This window comes from Calonectris borealis, chromosome 7 (genome assembly GCF_964195595.1).
Source record: "Calonectris borealis chromosome 7, bCalBor7.hap1.2, whole genome shotgun sequence".
NCBI classification, from domain to species: Eukaryota; Metazoa; Chordata; class Aves; order Procellariiformes; family Procellariidae; genus Calonectris; species Calonectris borealis.
Window position 1 is genome coordinate 42,410,030 of NC_134318.1, and position 13,660 is coordinate 42,423,689.

The following is a 13,660-nucleotide window of genomic DNA, read 5'->3' on the forward strand; positions in this document are numbered from 1 at the left end:
CACTATCTTCCATTAATGTTTCTTTTAATCAAAAATCACTCCCATGAAGCAAACTTCTCTTGGGTCAACCAACCACCCCAGTCTGTGGCAGCTTATCCAAGAAGGCAAAGGGTAATACACCTGAGATGTGCAGTAACCTTTCTACGTTGCAGAAAATAATAGCAATTTAAAGTACCATCTCCTGTCTGCTTTAGCATCCTGCAGAGGAAGACGTTATGGCTGTATTGCCTGGATCTCAGCATTCAAACTGCTGTGTCCCTTTCAGATGGCTGGAAAATCGATTCTTGGTTATTCTTGCAAAAGTTGTGGTGTCTCCGGCTGGTGAGCCAGCGTGAGCAGGTTGGAAGATGCTGTGACTGATCCAGAAATACAGGACCTGCAGGTCTGACAAGGCAATCCCAGGGCCTTCACAAGGCCCGGAGATTTTATTTATTTTCTAGATGTAAACTATGAACATTTTTCATAAATGTGAGTGGATCTATCTTCTGAAGTGTGCATCTTTAAAAAAAAAGTCGTTTCCTAGTTACTATAATTAATGATATTCTCAGTAACTGCCTAAATATATATAAACACATATTAACCTCTTCATTATTATGCAGTTATTTCATCCAAGTTTTGTTCAGATGAACAAATGTTCAATAAATCTTGCCCCATAATGTTGAAGAAATTATCAGATCCCCCTTTACCTGAACAGGATCTTTTAATATGATTTTTAATGAGAGAGAAGATATCAGAAACCCTGGCAAGGTCTTGTAGAGATGTTATTGATCTTTGGAATTAGATCCCCTTAATGATTATCTTTCATAGCAGCTGGAATATTTTGTTCCTTGTCTAGTAGAAAGACACATCTGAAGTTTCAATACGGTGGGATGCAACCAACTTTTGGCAAAAGTTTATAAATCCTCCACATGGAGGAGGAAGAGAGGATTATTACTCATTTCCTTTGCTGCAGAATTCCCCAAAGCGCCTTCTTGCCCCTGTTCACAAAATGCCAGGGAGCACAGGCCCAGGGCCTGAGGCTACAAGTCAGGGCAAAAATGAAGCCAGTTCCTGCCGCAGAAGCTGCAGCAAACCTGACTGCATTTTTTCATTTACTTGCAAGACTGTGGCACTTTGATTGGTAATAAAAGTTCCTTCGTTGAAACACCCAGCACACGATCGGAGACTTTCAAACTCGTCGTGTACCCTGGTTTTCTTATTTTTAGAAGCACAGTATCCTTTGCTACAGTGGGGCATCAAGGAGATTTTGCTTTATCATGTCAGAGCCTGCCAAAGCCTTCCGGTGCCTCGCCAGCGCCCAGAGCACGCCGAGGCTCCGCGCTGCTGCTCGCCGCTGGACGCTGGCTGAGCATCCTCACAAACATCTGATTTGATCTTTTTTCGAGCTGGACTTCATTGAAATCATTTTTTCAATTCTTCCTTTGGATCCTTGAGTGTATGTTGCAGAGAAATCAGCATGCACGGTTTCATAATGATGTTCCACATTTTCATTCTGAAAAACAGCGCATGCCGCACCGCAGATTAAGGGGAGCACCGCCAGTGGTTTTATAGCTAAAGCCCAACCTTCCTTGACCTTTTTTTCTTTTTTCAATGTCTCCCAGTATTGACAAGGCCTTTAATTTGTGATCCAAGGCTGCACCGCTTCTCAGGATTAAGCTGCGATACGGCATTAGGAAGCGGTACCTGCCGGCGGGGGAGGACAGATGCTGGGGGGCAGCTCGCACCTTCCTCCCTGAGTGCCCAGAGGTGGTGGCAGGCAGTGGCGAATCAGCAAATTATAATTCATGCGACAGAAAAATTTATTGGGAAAAAGACCAAAAACACCCGGAGCAGAGTTAAAAGAAGATAAATATACCGGAGCGGGAAGAGGTCGTGCCATGCTCCTGCTCCCGCTCCCAGTGTTAGGGGACGCAGGGTGTCCCGAGCATCCTTCCCACACCGCAGCTTCTGCAAAACCCCGGTGTAATGCACGCAGCCCTGCGGGACGTCTCTCACCCAGCCCCAGCATCGGTCCCAGGGGCCAGATCTGCAATCCCCCCCCAGGCACTGGCTGCAAACACAATTTAACAGATTTTGGTTCTCCTCCTAAAAACCAGGATGAACGTACCCCAGGGTGCTCCCAAAAGATGGCACTCGCTGCCTCGGGCCCCAGAGCAGCCGCAGGCTGGGGATCACGGGGCTGCTGGACAATGGGGACCAAGGGTCCGGGGGCTGCGTGGGCACCAGCGCTGCGAGGAGGGGGCCAGGAGCGGGGCCGGGGGGGCCCGTGGAAGCTCTGTGCCGCTCAAGGATGCTGCGACAGTGGAGCATCCCTCCAGTGGCCCTTTAAGCCAGATTGAAAGATGCTCTGCATTGCCAGGCTGACAAAAAAGCGGCATTAGCTGAGCTGTGAAACTGGCTCTGTATGTTTAATGTCTCTCAATGGCTGGGGTGGGATAGCACGGCATAAACTGAAAGTCAAGCAGCTGAATCCTTGTGCACTGCTTTGAAAAATTAGGGGCATTTATAATGTCTAATATGTTGCAAGCCAGGATGATTTAACAGATGGTTTAAAAAGAAAATCAGCATGTCAGGCAAGGCCCATTGTGTAGCTCTCTGTAGATTTCTATAGAATGTGAGAGTGATAAAAAATGTTTTTCTTCTCTATTTCAATACTGAAAGATGTTAAAACTTGAAACCTTGGGGGAAATTGCTTAATTACCCTCGTGGTGTCGGTGGTCCAGAGCACTGGGAAATTTTAATTCCCTGCAGAAAGGGGTCAAATAGGGAACAACCAGGACACTTTTTAAACTCTTGTTAATGCCTCATAACCTTTAATGAATAATTTTCGGTATCACGGCCAAGCTAACCTCACACAAAAGATAGTAATATTTACCTCTTCACAGCTTCTCCTTAATTCTATGTGCAAAGAGAAAAATATAAACATCATCTTTGCTTCCATGCAGACAGAATACATGATAGCAAATTCGGATTTTTAAATGCCTCTGCTTCTGTTATACATTGATTTATAATTTCTGTACAATTTCAAATTTAGGATACAAAACCAAGTTAACTTTTCTTATACAAGTACGGTAAGCAGGGATTTCCCCATACCATGCATTCAACAATTACACTGTATTTTTATTTTAGAAAGAAGAGTTAATATTTAAAGTTGCCCTTTAATACTCATTTGGAAACACTGATTGAATAATAAGCCAAGCAGCTCAGTGTATCACATCTCTATTAAATTCTCTTGCCTTTTTTAAGATTTAAAAAAACTTTTTTCTTCCTCTAAATGCAAATCTTTTTGTGTAACACTGTGCCTAATCTACTACAACTAATTAATCTGTTTGAGCTGATGAAATGTTACCTCTGCATTTTTTGTTCCTTGTATACAATTATTGTAACAGTGGTGAATAAATCAATATTCCCAATCCAACTGTAAAAAACAATCAAGAAAAGCAGTGCTTCTCAGGGAAAAAACACCAAATAATATTTATTAACTCTGTCTCAATCCACAGCAGAGCCTAATACCATTCAAGCATTTTCTGCAAGTGTAATAAGCAAACTCAAATACATGATGAAAGTGGCACATGCCAATAATTTCACCATTTTACACTGCAGAGTAATTGAAGGATTTAATGAGAAACAAACCAATAAAAATAAATAGACCATGCGAGAGGAGGAGAAACTGATCTAAAATGGAAGTTGCTCCATTGTGAGTTTTAGGGTTTTTTGCACGGTTTGACCGGGAAAAAATGGTGTTGGGACGATTGGCTGTTTATTTCCACTTATTTTACATTTTGCAGTTTGATTTCAAAAGAGGAGAATACTACTTGTTTTATCTAGATTCGATTCTGCATCAATATGCTATCCTTTTGCTGCCACTTCCGACAGATCTGTTATTTTCCTACTGAATTATATGATGAATAGTGTCTTTCTGCCTGAAGTTAGAAACTGTTTCTGTTGTATTGGTATTTATAAATAACTCAGAGCAGCCTAGCCTTTTAAATAATGGCACAGAGTCCTTCTGCTTTTAGAAATGTCTATAAATCACAGTCTTCATGAAAGGAATTCTGATTACAAACAAACTCCTTTGTCTCAGCAGTGCCCCTAAATTTTGGCCGTGTACAAACGTCTCACTGAAGGATGCCACCAGCACCCGAGTCGATACAGAGCAGGGACCAGACATGCTTGGACAGAAAGAACATTAGGGTCTTACATCTTTTTGATGTATGTTTTCTGTAACCCCAGAGCTGGATCAAGCTTTCAATCGGTCTGACCTAGCAAAATCTCACAAATGGATTTAAAAAAAAAAAAAAAAAAAAGACTTGAGCTTAAGAATTTTGACCTCTGCTTCAGCCACCCCAAAGCTGGTGCCACAATGCCAAAGCTGGGGGTGGCAGAACCGGCACAGCTCCTCCCCAGCGGGATTTTGGTAGGGGACGAGATCAGAGATGTTTCCAACTGAGCCTGGGGTAACACTTGGTGAGGAGGAGTTCAGATTCAACAATAATACCCCAAAACCTTTGAGGGACTAAGGCAAACACGAGGATGGTTCGTAAAGGCCAACAAGTGAATTGTTTGTCATTTGCTGTCTCCACTTGAAATACAGATATTTAAAATCTATGTTCATTTTTAAAGAAAGCTAAATTTCTGAGAAATGTGGACCAGAGCAGGCTCCTCACTTGCTAAGCGCATGAGAGAGGCAAAGACAAGCCTGCTAAACCTGTATATTCAGAGCGATCATTTTAAATATTGAGTACTGTACACCTGGTAAAAGAAACAATAAAACATAATCTCACCTCTAAAGGGGATTATTTTCAGCTGTGTTGTTTTGATGTTTTTCCTTGTATGCACAGTTGAAAACACTGACTTGTAATAAGTTATTGCTTTGTGTGGTGCTTTGGGAAAGAGGGAGAGGGCAGGTTCAAAGACCAAGTGAGGAGAGGGCTCTCCCTGGACAACAGAGGTCCAGTCTCAGTGTACAGGTCAGCGACCCTTTTATAAAATCTTTGAAGTGCTTTCTTGAAGAGTATTGACCCACCAAAGCCTTTTATTTCATATCAAGTTCAAATGTAATGTCTTTATGAGCATAATGCACAAATCAATGAATCGGGACATTCAGATTATTTAGATAGAGCTGAGAGCGTGCAGCATACACCAAGGCGTCTTTCAAACCATTGATAGCTTTCAGATGAACATTGTATCCCACTATGTTGTTTACCAGATAAGCATTTTACAAAATAGGGTCCACTAAGAGAATATTTTCAAGTTTTGCCCAGACAATGCAACAGGAATTGTTGTTTTATCTCCCTTGGCAAGCTGGAGGTTAGAAGAGTTATAAATCCTATATTCCTCTGTCTTCACACCAGCAAACATCATTATTATTATTATTATTATTATTATTACTACTACTATTAGTAGTAGTATTATTGTTATTATTATTACTGCTACTGCTACTACGACTACTATTATTTCAGTAGTGTGGAGGACATTGGCTCTTCTATACCCTGTTCTTATACAGAACAAAAAAATGCTCCTTGCCCCATAAATCTTAGAGTACCTCTTTTTGCAGCAAATTCAGTCTGTATTACAAGTGGAGTTTAGCCTATGTTATGTTCCATAGAAGCACCAGTGAATGGAAATTTCATTTTTCTGGGGTCTTCTTGCTTCTACCTGAAGGACACCATGTCTTTTCTCCACCCATGACAACAAGCGCACATCCCAGTCTCCTGTCGCAGAGCCAGACCACCTAATGTCCTACAAACTACCTGTGGATGTTGTGTCGGTCCCCAAGCCCCGTCACTCCAGATTGAACTTCTTTGGCTTGTCCCCTGCTTTCCTGCCCTCCTGCTGGCGGCATCCCATGCAGCACAATGGCTAGGGGGTCTGCAGCTGCTGCAAGGGCCAGAGGCAAAGTTCCTCCCCAAAACTCACTGACTTTGTACATTCAGGGCAAAACAAAACTGCTTAGAGAAGATGGATTATAGAATAAGAAGTTACTACAGTACAGCACAAGGTCAGTTGTACTTTCAGTGCCAACAAGTCATAAAGGTCTCACATTTTTGGCAGGAACACCTTACTAATGAAATACAAACCATCGTGTTATGAACTTTAATGTTTTTGCAATGTTTTAATGGACTCGAGGACCAGACTGACTATATGTTCATGGACTTGCTTCTTGTGCTAAGTGTTTATTTTTCACTATCCCAATGGGGGGAAAAAAGAACTGAAATTGCTCTTATGTCAAATTCATGGATGCATAAACGTGTGAGACAGAAGAATTGAGTATTATTCTCACTCCTGTCGTGACTTCTGGCAGTGAGAGGATGGCACACAGAGCCAGGCTGCAGGATTCAAACCCTGACACACCTTGGACCCAGACTTTTCAATTCTGGCATCCTCAGCCTTTGCTTTTCCTCTTTTCCCAGCTGGTTTCCAAGGAGCCCTGGCTGGGGAATGGCCCACCCCACCGCAGACTCCAGCCCTTCCAGCATGGAAATTGCCTTCTCTGGTGCAAAACCCGTCCCCCTTGGGAAAACTTGTCCCAGGCACCGGGGAGCCGCGGCAGCATAGTCCTGAGCAAGGTGGGAGCAGTGGTTCCCATAAGCATATTCCCTCATTCTTTGGCAGACAAAAATTGAATGCAATTGTACATGCAAACTAGGAATTTTTCCCATACCCATGAATGGGTTTTGGCCATAGGTACCACTGCTGCCCCTCTATATAGGAAACTTCCAAGTGTGAAACCCTGGCCAAGGATCTGCCAGTTGCCAGGAGAGTTAATAACAGTGCTGACACGCAGCCCAACGTCATTGGCAAACTTTTAGGTGTGCTATAACATGCCTTTATTATGCTCCATCATAGACATCAGCGGAAAAGTCAAAGTAGCAAACAAAAGCTGTCAAAATCTCGAGCAGATTCTAGTATAACTGGTGCACTTTGTCGCCATTTCAGAGCCCCAATCACAAGAAGTGTTTCAGCATTGGTAAGGACTTGACTCACCCCACCACTAATTAAACGAGTCCTTTCCAAAGAGCTGGGAGAAATGCCTTGAGCAGAGCAGCTCCTCCAGCGCTCCTCCAAAAAAAGGATGAGATTGCAGGCAGAAACTGGCTGGCAACTGCCAAAGCAACATCTACCCCAGCTCACCTATTGCCATCCCCCTGGGACATGGTGCAGCCCCTTCCCGAGCACCCACCAATGCTGCCCATGCCTTGCCAGGCTCCAAACATCCCAAATCAGAGTTCAAAAATAGGAGTTTCTGGAGATCGACCAGCAAAACCCAGAGCAACCCCCCCAGTCCTGCCCCAGCGCCGCCTCCCGAGCATCGCCGCTCACGGATGCCGCTGTCGGCGCTGCTGGTTGCGGCTCACCCTCTGATTTCCAAAACCAGAGGCAATTCGCAGAGTGCTACAGGAATATTACACGTTTGTTATCCTACAATCCGCCCTATGATCAGCTTGCCGGTTTGTATTTTTGTTACACAAGGTGTAGTTTTATTGTGAGTCTCCAACAGAAAATTTATGGCGTTTTTAGTTGCCTGTATAAATAAATACAAAGAATATTAACGTGTCACACAGTGGAAGTGTACGCCGTGTTTCGGTCTGGTGTTGCAGCATTGCCTTTTCCTTGCCTGTTTTTTTATCAATGGGAAATATAAGGTAGGTATTTCCACTGCCTTAGCTGTCAGCCAATCCATGTAAATTCCTGCTATTATGGGGAAAAAAGAACTGTCCCTTCATTACCAATCAGAATTTCATTTCTGGCCTCGCCTGCATCCTCGCATAAAGCTTTCTCAGGAATGCCAGGACAAATAAGTGTGCTGTACCTCTTGAATACTCATTTTTCAGTCATACCAAGAAGATTGGCCGGTATGTTGTGTGGTTCCAGTGTAATTAGTCTTTTTTAATGAAATGGACCCGGGATATATTCCACTGTGGAGCTTCAATAATAGAATTTAAGTGAAAGTAATTTCAAAGTGCAACAGTAGTTTACATATTAGTTATTGTATAAAGAAAAAAAAATGCTCTGCTGTTCTAGGTTAAATGCAATTAACATCCAGGCCTTCTGCAAGACTCCTGGGAGAGACTGATTGGTTTGGCAGGTTATTTCTCAGATTTTGATAAAAAGAACAAGAAACCCCACATTATTTTAACTATATACCCTTGCTGAAAATATTACAGCACTCTCTAGATTCAAGACCTCAAAGCAACTTAGTAGAACACATATATAACTCAAGAATTTTTACTAATTAAGTATTACTCAGAAGCACAATTACCACTTGAGCTGCTGCCTCTATAATATTGCATATAAATAAAATTTTGCAAGCCCAAGTAGATGTCAATTCCTTTCTATTTAGCATTTGCTGTGAGAGGGGTGGAAAGAATTTTCTGTTTGGTTTTGGAAAAACACAGTGTCCAGAACCCTGATGCGGGAACAAATACTGTGGTAATTACAGAAAAACATATTCATGTTCACTACCTTTCCTTATTTCATATGGCTGTATTCTACATCCAAAGAAAAAAGTGGTTTTATGAGAAATACAGAAATTACTATTATAGAATTGTTCTAAGACTGTTTAAATGTACCAAGAAGGGTTTTTTTATTTTTTATTATTATCTTTCTTTGTCTCTAGTAAGCACATTTTTTAAAAACAATTTATTTTCTCATTTGAAAAGTTAAATCTTTTACTCCCAGTTGCTTCTACAAATTCTACTTCTACAGTTATCTAGGAATAAAATCTAACTCTTGCAGCATCTATTAGCTAGTTTGATGGGGTCTTATTGCAAAGGACCTCACAAAAAGTTGCTCATTCTTAGTTGCATAGGAATGCTTACATCAAATCCCACTATTTTAATGTTTCTAAAGGCGGAAAAAAAAAGATGCTGTTTAGGCCAAACACAAAACTCTAGCTGATCTAGGTTGTTTTCATTGCTTTCGGACACTTTCTGCAATGTAGATGGTCCTTCACAGGCTGTTAAACACAACCTCTGGCTTGGGAAGCCCCTGAGATGCAGATTGCTGGAGGTGGGAAAACAGACAAGGAAAATCTCACTCTATGTCCCTCCGTTCCTATATTCATCCTTATGCACCTTATGCAGCCAATGAGACAAGGTATTGGACCAGACGGATTATTAATATAGCCCACAACAGCTATTCCTACAGTGTAACCAGAGCATTTTACCTTTAGGAAATTGCAGCACGACTGTGTTTAAAACCTACTAAAATTAATAGAAATATTCTCATTGACTTCAGTGAGCTCTGGACCACTCTGTCAGATGCGTATTTTCACCTTGACCTTCAGTCACGTAAAAAATTTAGATTTCTAGCCAAAGTTAGTCATCTAAAACATAAAGAGAAGTAGATACCTCCACAGGACAATTAATTTCATCTTTAAAGAGGTGGCTAAAATATCCCCTTCCCCCCATCAACTACAGAAATATCTTGGATGTAAAGCTTAAAATAGATACCCAACTCTTAGAAGGCTGCAATAAATGAGATGGCTCCCATCCCTAGTGGCACAGCGGGTGATAGTAATGATAAAGTGAACTTTATCAGTCCAACAATAAAAGGAATAAATGCCCAAAGGGAGAAACAAGGTGCATACAAAGAAAATTCTCCAGAAAAGGCCAGATCAGAAACACCGAATGCAGCATTTGTGTTTGGAGTAGTTTTAGGTGCAGTCTAAGTTATTCCAGGCCTTCAGCTTATTTCACCCCTGTCTTGGCAGACCTGCTGTGTCGGTTTTCTTTATCTTTTAGTGCCTGGACACTGGGACAGAGGCAGCTGTGACCTGCACACTGGGCACCGCCACCGCAGACCCATTTCCCACGTTCTGCTGGCGCTTGTCTGAGCTGGCCTCGTCCAAAACCTCCGTGTGCCATCACACGTCTCGAGCTGCTGATTTTCCTTGGGAAATACTATTTGGGGGTTTGTTTATTTTGCTATTATGAGTATGTTTTGCTACAAGAAATTACACTTAATTATGTTATAATACTTTCAGAACAGTTAATGTTAATATTAATGTGTTGAAAATCATTTTTACTTAATTTTTACTGGGTGTTCTTGTATAATTGATAGGGAATTTGTTATTAAATCTTTTATTTGACTGATTACTTAATCATTCCCACATGGTTATTGAAGACAATCTTACATATAATTAATTTCACTAATAGAGACTCCCCATGTTTTCCTTCCTAGGCCAGTGTCTGCATGGTTATCATGTAATTTAAGGCTTTCCTGGGGCAGCTTTAAATTATGCACATATTTGTATTAATTATATATGGCCAGATTCTGCTACCTTGTCTATAATGGCTAACACCCCCTTCTGTCAGTAGCTCCTCTGAAATCAATGGAGCTCCTTGCCACCGGATAAAAAGTGGTGAAAAACGAGTGCAAATCTGAAGAGAGAAAGAATTTAAGCTAGCTGCTTTCATTCACTTTCCGCCAGCACAGGCCTCCCCGGGTATCTCCTGCCCTCTCCCTTTCATCACGTCTAATCCAAACAGACGGGTTCATCCACTGCACCACCATTTCGGAATCAGAAATATGACAGCACGGGAAGCGCCAAGGTGCGGGGAAGGGAGCGCTCTCCTTTACCACCTATGAAATGCAAAGATATAGGGCATACAGTAAGTAACAAAGGACCACGGGCCATGTGTGCAAATGTGATAGGGAACAAATTATGTTCAATGTCATGAGAAAGCACAGAGTTATCCATCAGGTGACATGCCAAATCCGTGACAGGATGCTAAGTAATGCACCTGATGCCAATTATTGACTCCCAATGACAAATTGGGTTTGCATATTGCATACTTTCCCCCAGACTGAAACACAGAGGCAGTTCAAATAATAGCTAACTACAGCACTGTACTTGCGAGGGAAAATGGAAAGAGCATGCGAGAGGCAGAGTCCCGAGGAATTAACATGAGCGGCATCACCCCGGCCAGCTGTAATTTGCATTCTGAAGACAGCAGCAGCAGCAGGCTCTGCGAAACCTCAGGCCTCCCCCGAAACCAGGGAACCACGACCGGCTGCGCGGGGGTCCCCAGGGAGCTGCCCCCGGGCGCCGCAGGGAGCGCGGGCTCAGGCTGCTCCAGCTCCTGCAGGGAGCAGAGCAGGGTCAGTGCCTCGCCTGCCCGTGCTTGCCCCCCATCTCTGGGAGCTGCCTGCGCCCGCAGCACCCTCTGCCAGGTCCCTTGCACACCCAGTTTCCATCTACATGCTTTGCTCGGGCATGGCTATCAAAACCAGCAGCCCCAACGATGCTTGGTGAGGTTGATTCTGTTTTAAGAGCTATCCAGTCTAGTTTAAAGCTTCTCTTCAGCGAGACATGAAACATGCAAACTTCACCCGTTTAAAGGGAGCTGCTGAAATTCCTCCTCCTAAACATGCTCTCAGCCACAGCAAAATTCCTCTTTGGTGCTCATGATACCCGGCACAGTCCTAGTGCCTGGAGCTGGACAACTTCTCCAAGCGATTGAGCTCTTGCAACCCAAACGAAGGTTCAAAAGCTGCAACCAAGACTGTCTTCTCCTGCCTTCCTTCCTCCTTCCCAAACCTGCTCCTCAAACATCCACATCTAAACATGGCTAGGGTGGAGCAACACCCCGGCTCCGGAGCCCAACCCCCTCTCTGCACGCCGTGGCTTGGGTCCGTTTTGGCAGGTGTGGATACGGGCCATGATCTGAATCGACGGAAATACCGACAGCTTCTGAGGAAATTCACTGAAGGCAACGGGACGGGGCAGGGCGCTCAAGTTAAGTATGAACTCAACTCTTTGCAGCATCAATGCCATAGCAAGAACTTTTAAAATCAATTTATTCTTGGGGAGCTGAGTGGAGCACGAGCTGCATACAAAAGAGTGGCCACGATAAGTTCATTTAAAACAGAGGCTCTTCCTAGCTCACATTTTAAGCTGCCCTCAAGCAATTCTCTGCCATGCAGCAGTATTTCTGAAAAAATAGTCTTATGAACCCGACTCTGCACAAAATTTCCCAAACAAGCAGGGACAGTGTTTGGTACTTGTGGAGGGATGAAATGTTTTATTCCCCAGGGACTGAGAACTGAGAGGACAGTTTAGCTGCTAAATTTAAAAAATGAAAACCATCATCAACTAAAGCCCCACCTGGTGTTTTCAGTGTTTTGCTATTTTGATTAATTTAGGGGATTCTGGTGAGCAAGTGATTTTTGAAGCTGAGATCTGTGAGTGCCCATCTTACACCCTGTTACTTGAAATCTCAAACCTACCGAGGTAGCGTCCCGCCCCCTCCACCATGCCCACCATTAATTGGGCGATAACCACTATTTCTCCCCACACACTATTTAAATTCTAAGACACCAACAAACTATAACTCACAGGGAACCATTTTAAATTATTATTATTCAATGGCTTGTAAACTGTATCTCATCATTAAACAGAATAATAAATAAAAATAATGACTAGCTTTCAAGCCAGCAATGTAAAGAACATACTTTCCAGACAAAGATTTGGTTCATTTTACTAGGTTTTAATTAAAGCAAAATCCATCCTTCAATTGTTGGGTTTAGAAAACGATATTTGGGGTTAGGAACTGGAGGAAATCCCTTCTTCCGCATTCTCTCTGTGCAGCTCTGTTGCTCTATAGGCCAAGATACAGGTTGCTGAAGAAAAATATAATAGCCCCACAGACACTTTACAGTACCAAAACTTAGCTCGGGGCTACACATCCCCAGATGAAAGACAGCAGCTCCACCGAAGAAACAAGAAATTTGTCGGCGAGGCTGTTTGAAGTGCGCGGAGCCGGCGTGGAGGAGGAAGGGTTAAAGGCAGCGGGGTGGGCAGGGGGAGCAGCGGCCCCCAGCCCAGCCCTGCCTTGCCCATGGTCAGCCGCATCGTGTAATTCCATTAGGGTGCGAGATTCAAATGCAGAATTAGCTGTTGCCTACGCAGAATTATGTTAAACATGGCCCAGACTGAAAATCAATATTCTGCTTAAGTAACTGGCCCTCCAGTAATTTAATGAAGCTAAATTGCATTACACGGAGGTAAGGTGGTGGGGGACCATTTTGTCTCAAACCTTCCATTATACAGTGACTGTACAGCTGTATGCCTAAAGAGAAATTAAACACATACACTCATTTCTTCTTGAAGTTGGAACAGTGTTTTTTACACTGGATTACTTGTCTCCTTCCTTAATTTAAAACTACAGTAAATAATTTGCAGCCATATAATTAGGAAGGAGCCACAGTCTCATAATAAGAGGAAAAAAATTGCTACCAGAGTATTAAAGGATTTTTTTTACTTCGCAAGAAAAAAATGAAAAAGGACATTAAATGTTAGATCTGTATTAAAAATGTAATTCTAAAGGGTTTAAATCTATGACATGTCTACACTGAATTAATTAAATTCATGATCTGATCAAGGACTGAAAAGCTACCTTGGAGCTATCTCTTAAAAATGCTAGGTATGTACATGTCAAAATAGGAATTAAAAAAAAAGCAGGCCTTTGATTTATTGGCAATTCATGCATGCATTATTGTGCTTTCTTGCCTTGTAGTAGGAGGGAAGTCAAAGTTTTATAAAGGACCTGAAACCTTCACCGCACGCCTTTTATTAAAGGAACTTTCTCGCAGAAGACGACCGTACTGAAACTCCGAGCCATCTCCTATGAATATGATCATGATGACATCCACG